Raw genomic sequence first — 6,556 nt, 5'->3', positions numbered from 1 at the left:
CTGCCTACTTGTGGTCTCTCTCTCTCTCTCGCTGTCAAATAAATAAATAAAATCTTAAAAAAAATTTTATTTTAATGGGATGCATGTGTTTATAGTTGTTTCCTATTTGCATTAAAGTATTTTGCTGGTCCCAGGGACACTTACGTGAAGAGGTTACTTCAGTGTGGGTCTGCCTAATCTTATTCTGTACTGTATCAGACTTTTCTTTCTCGAAGCAAAGCTGCTAGAGTGAAGTTTGGATAAACAGAAAACATGAATACCCAGTGATTGTGGCATCTCTGTCGTACTTTCTTTTCAGCACAGGCTCTAGGAATAGCACAGAACTAAGAAATTTGTTACAAGCAGGATTAATTAAATGATTCACTGGGCCTGTGCAGAGTTTTTTTTTTGCTTTTCCTGTTGTACGTTAGAGAGAAAATCCAATATTAGAGAGAACATGCTCTTCAGGGGGTTATACTCAAGATGGGCAAGTTTTGGTCTTTAAGTTAGATGTAGATGACATTAGTCAGTGGAAGAAATCATTTTTGGATTTTCTCCCCCACCCCTCTCATTTCCTGGCCTTAAGTATTTTATTTTTTAGTTAGTTCATCTTTTTTCTTTTATAGGATGTGTTTTGCACATGAAAGGAGAAAATGCAGATAGAAAAGTGTTTAATTTTCCTAAGGCTGAGAAGCTATAATGTCTTTAGGGTAATTAAATTACAATTTTGTGACTCTTTCAATATGAATCATCAAACTTGATGCCTTTAGAGCCTACGGTAGATCCTTTGAAAGCTGCGGCTAACATTTCACTATTTTCCCACCTGGAGACCTAGTCATCTCAAAAGGGAAAAAAAAATATGCTTTCTACTTCAATTGTTGGATAGCATCTTCATATGTTTTATTTGTAAAACAAAACATACACATTATGAAAAGGACAAAACATGCACAGAGTGAAAAGAAACCATGTAGCTTGCATAGGCACATATTTTTACATATTTGTTTCTAAATGTACAAACAGGATCTGCTCTACAAAATGCTCTAGGATGGTATTTGTTTCAAATTTATGTAATCAGCCATGTTGCAAGATGGTATTCGAAAAGAAGCTTAAAGATGTGTTATCCTTGTTTCATATCTAACACCCTCTCTCTCCCCCTGTGGACCAATAAATAGCAGAGATGAAAAAATATTTAACGTCAAACAATGCAGTAAAGTACAGAAGTCTTTATGTTTCAAAAGCATAATCACGACTAAAGGCGAAGTTCCAGCCGGGAGAGAAGCTCTTGTGTATGAGTTAAGCTCAGTTAAAGTTCAGGGGGTTCCGGCTCATTGGTAGATCTTAAAGTTTATAAGCAGATTTCCAGATGTGATCCTATCAAACTATAACTCGAGTTCAGTTCATTAAAATTTCGCTGTTGATCAGGACTCTCAGTAGGATTCCCAACATTCTCTCGCTCTCATATATTCATTTTAATGGTCCTTTGGCAGGCTGGATCCTGTACTCGTAGTTTAAATGACAGGCGTCACTCTTCAGCACATGATTATCTGATTCTTGAACCAGTGCGTGCAAAACAAGACATGTGCGTTTCTGGAAAACCAGGCCTCGCCAAAAGAGTGGCTGGCACAGCCTCCCACTGGCAATCAAACCCAAGGATCTTTTAATTATGAAACAGAGCTGGAAAAAAAGGGAGAGAGAGAGAAAAAAGAGAAGAAAAAAGTGCCCGAAAAACTAGACTGTGCTTCAGTTCTATTAGCTTATTGCCAAGGGTTCCAGCAACGCTTACTCTGAACATAAATGTGTCTCTTAAATATGATTTAGGGTTTTCCAAAGATAGAAATGATTCCAAAATAATAAAACCCCTTGGCCTGGCTGAGGAAGACTGAATCATCTTTTATTAGGAAACTTTATATTTTCCTGGGTTACTAAAGTTGTTACATAAGGTCACAATTAGCACATTAACTGGCCCTAATCTCCAAGAGATAAGATCAAACACCCCATAGAGCAAGAGAGATGGTATGCACTGATAGAACCAGTTACTCCCAGGCTTTCGCAGCCCTGATGGGAAAGCATTACCTGGTTACCTGTATTGACCAGTGCTTTTTGCAGACATAACTCCACTTGAAATACACTCCTTGCTCAAGTTTTGGACTAGTCTTCCTGCCAATATGACTACTGGAAGACATCGTAAAGATTTCTTTCAATAGGAGGCCAAGGCAACGTAGAGGATCATTCCAAAAGACAGATAAAATAGGAAGCGAAGGACTACTTGACAGAATTAATGTATTAAACACCCTGATTCCTTTTAAATCTATTTCAATGATTGATGGGAATTTGAATCTATTCTTTTCTGTTTTCTGACTACATTCTATTTCACAAATCTTACTAGAGAAGACTCTAATTTTTTTTTTAGAAGTTAGGGACCTTTTCCCTACTGGATTGGCTTATAAAATTTTCGATGAGTTAAACCTGGAAAGTAGGAGTGTACATTTTATATACTCTTCATAAGTTTGTATTTGGGATGAAACCAGGACAATTTTTAATTGGATTAGAGAAAACAGATGATAATCCTTTGGGAAAAAAATAAATAAATAGCATTTTAAAGCAGAAATTGACAAAGCCTATAGCACAGACCTCTTGAGCTGAGAGTAGTATTTACGTTTTTAAATGGTTGTCAAAAAGAGAGAGAGAGAGAATATGAAACAGAGACAACGTGCCCACTAAGCCTAAAATATTATTTATCCTTTGCAGACAAAATTTGTCAGCACCTCTTCTAAATTAAAGGATATCTTACTGTACACTTTTAAATTATTTATGACCTATATTCTGCAATTATAAATATATGAAACACAGAACTGAAAAAAGAACTAAGAATAATTTTTCAAAAATTAACAATAGTATATTACAAGTGTGCCCATTGTACGATTCCATCTGTGGGAAGGTTACAACCAAGCAACAATAGAGCTATGACGCTAGAAATCAGATTACTGGTGACCTCTGCATGATATTTATGAGAAAGCTGCATGAGTGAACTTCTTAAGGTGAGGAAAATGTTTTATATCTTAATTGGGGTAGTGGTTACCAGAAGATATATACAGACTTTAAATTTCCTGAGATTTCCAGTCAAAATGTATAATTGACTGAATGTGCTATAACTCATTAAAAAAAAAATCACTAAATAAAAACATAATACATTCATGATTTACACACCTGCATTTTGTAGTATAGAACATAAAACAGAAGATAAAGAAAGAAAATTCAATATCATCCAAAAAAAAAGAACCATTACCTACAAAGTTACCCCATTTAGACTGACAAGAGATTTGTCAACAACAGTAATAGAGGCCAGCATAAAATGGAATACCTTTTAAATACTAAAAACCTAAATTAAAGCCTTAAATTCTATAACTAGCTACATCATTCAAAAATAAAAACAAAATAAAGCCTTTTTCAGGAAGCATAATAAGAGAGCTTTGGATATAAAGGGCATCAATGAAAGAACTACTAAAGAATGTGCTTCAGGAAGACAATAGAACTTAAAGGGAAGAAATAGTGGGGTGCCTGGCTGACTCAATTGATAGAGCAGAAGACTCTTGATCTTGGGGTCATGAGCTTGGGTCTTATGTTGGGCATAGGCTTACTTAAAAGAAAAAAATGGAATTGAAGAATCAGTATAGAACTAGGAGATAGATATATATGGGGATAAATATAATTAAGCATTAACTATAAAAAAGTAACCATAATAAAATGATTAATTTAGAAGTGTTTGAAAAATAAACTCAAATACCAGAGAGCTCAATTTAAAAATTCATTGAGCTGTATACTTAATGCTTGTACATTTTGCTGTGTATACTACACTGAAGTTTTAAAACTTTCCTAGAATAAAAACCCTCTTCTCCCACCATCATTAATGCAAAGATAAAGGTCACAATTGTTTAAAGGCCTCCTATTCACCCAATTGGTGAGGGAAGGATTCCACCCTAGAGTTACGGGAATGGCTGATCACACAACACCTGACACTGAGCAGATGAGACGAACAGCCGTTTATTAGTTACCCAGACCCATAGCACAGGGCGGGAGGATATGGCTGCAGGATCATACAGGAGGTGAATGCTGGCATGAGAAAGAGACCTTTGGTAGGAAGGCTTTGTTTGTAGGATCATGAGTTTGGAGTGCCCTCTCATTCCCATGGGAGGATACGACTGACTTGTTTGGATAATCCTGTTGACTGCCAAGGACTTAAAGGACCAAGGACCACATATCAGGGATAAGCAGAAATTGCACCTGTTCCTTTTAATAAAGAGTATTTCTTGGCGAGGGGACTTCAGCTATGGGAGCAGACTGGGGAGGAGAACTTGGAGCTAGGCTGTTTAACACTCTCTGGTTTCTCCCAGATGTTGAGGCAACACATAACATCGGGCCTTAATGTTCAACATTATATCACATATATATTATATAATGTTCAACATTATAGCACAATCATTGCCTTGCCTAAGAACTCAAGTAAGCCATGATATGTTAGCAGTCTTTGGGTAGTTATGAAAGGAGGATATCACTCAGTAATATGTCTAATTCTTATTTCTAGTAGTTCTGAAAGAGTAAAATTTGAAGGAAAGGAGGTGGAAATGAAAAGACACTGTAATGCAGAGTGTACTTGTATTGTTGATAATAAAGCAGTGAGGAAAAAATGATATAGTCTCTACAAATTGAACTTTGTTCTTCAAGGAGCACGTGCACACATGTGTGTATATTTTTGTGTTTCTGAGAAAAAAAGGTCCACACTGAGTTGTCTTAATGGGTTATCTACCAGGGGGAATACCTCATGAGAAACTACACTGTGGGCATCAAAGCCTCAAATAGATTTTCCTGCTGTAGGACCTGGAGACTTATCATCAACTACTCAGACTTAAAGAGCATTTTGATGAAGGGGAAGGAGAAATCCTGAAACAAAATTAAATACTAAAGCTGGAGATGTTTAAAAAACTGAGTGGAGGGGCGCCTGGGTGACTCAGTGGGTTAAAGCCTCTACCTTTGGCTCGGGTCATGATCCCAGGGTCCTGGGATCAAGCCCCACATCAGGCTCTCTGCTCAGCAGGGAGCCTGCTTCCTCCTCTCTCTCTGCCTGCTTCTCTGCCTACTTGTGATCTCTGTCTGTCAAGTAAATAAATAAAATCTTGAAAAAAAAAACTGAGTGGAAAATCACATAGTGGAAGTCCAAAGAAGATGCCCGAGTGGGGGAAGAGGGAGATCTATGGAAAAGTAAGGAAGTTTAGGAATTATGTCTTCTAGAAATATACTTCCAGCAAAAGGACACAGTCCTGTGTTAGTATTTCATTCCCATCTCTTCCTTATCCCGTATATACTCATTTCTTAAAAGTTGGTAAGTGTGAAGAAAAAACATTCTTTTAAGCCTCAGAAAATGATGTTAGAAGAAGAACTCTGTTTTACAATATTATTAATAGACTCTTCTGGAAAATATTTAGCATTTCTGATTTTGATGAGTTTAAGTTTCTTCTGGGAAGTTAAATTTTCCTCACCCAGCTAATCATCATTCTCTTAGTAAGCCAAATGACTTTTAACTAGGTATCTCTTTCTTATACCTAGCTAAAAATATTTTCTCTCCATTTTTAGTTTCCTATAAAATCCACCCAAAGAGCAATATACATCTTCTCTCTTGCAGACAAGTTTGAAAAAAAATTTTGACATGTGCTCACCATCAATTTGTCTGAAAATTTGCTTTTAAAATAGACAAGTATCCATTTTCCTATTATAAAGAAAACATATGGTAGGATTTACTTCATGACTGCAACCACTTTCCTATAGTCAAAAACAACTCTGTAATTTGAAATGTGGCAGAGAGCACTTGGAGGAGCAGGAGAGGATAAACCGTTAGGTCAATAATTGGCTGAAGAATAGAGGTTAACCTGTGGGATCGATCCTTGTAGATGTGTGTAAAAATATTTAAATCTCTACCTGTCCATTTGTAGGCATATGTAGAGAAATCCTGTATATAACTTGGTAACCAAAAGCTTCACATCTGGTAATCAGAAAATAAGAATTTCAAAAAGCCAATTAAGGCTTGGAGAAGCCTCTTGAAGTCAATCCATGGCCATCTAAATAATTTTCTCTAGGTGTACCAAATAGAGTCCATCAGCTGCAATAGTTTTTAACTGGAAGTAAGTTTGCTCTTCACCCACCTCTTCCGGGATTCTTGGCAAGGTGTGGAGACATTTTTAATTGTCCAGAGTGGGGTGGGGGAAGCATTGTCATTGATATGTAGTTGTTAGAGGACCAGATGCTGCTAAATAGTCTGTAGCGAACAGGATAGTCCCTTACAACAAAGATCATTGAGCCCAAAGTTTCATTAGTGCCAAGGTTGAGAAACCCTGAGCTAAAATGTGAATGGTAGTAATTTAATGATGACAGTGTCAACGGTGGTCTGGGTAAGCCTGTGAAGGGTGAAAATGGCTAAAAAAAGTTGGGTACCTGGATGTCTCAGTGGGTTAAGCCTCTGCCTTCGACTCAGGTCATGATCTCAGGGTCCTGGGATGGAGGCCCAAGTCAGGCTCTCTGCAACTCA

The sequence above is a fragment of the Meles meles genome, chromosome 11, assembly GCF_922984935.1.
Source record: "Meles meles chromosome 11, mMelMel3.1 paternal haplotype, whole genome shotgun sequence".
NCBI lineage: Eukaryota > Metazoa > Chordata > Mammalia > Carnivora > Mustelidae > Meles > Meles meles.
Note: the sequence above shows the minus strand (reverse complement) of the source record.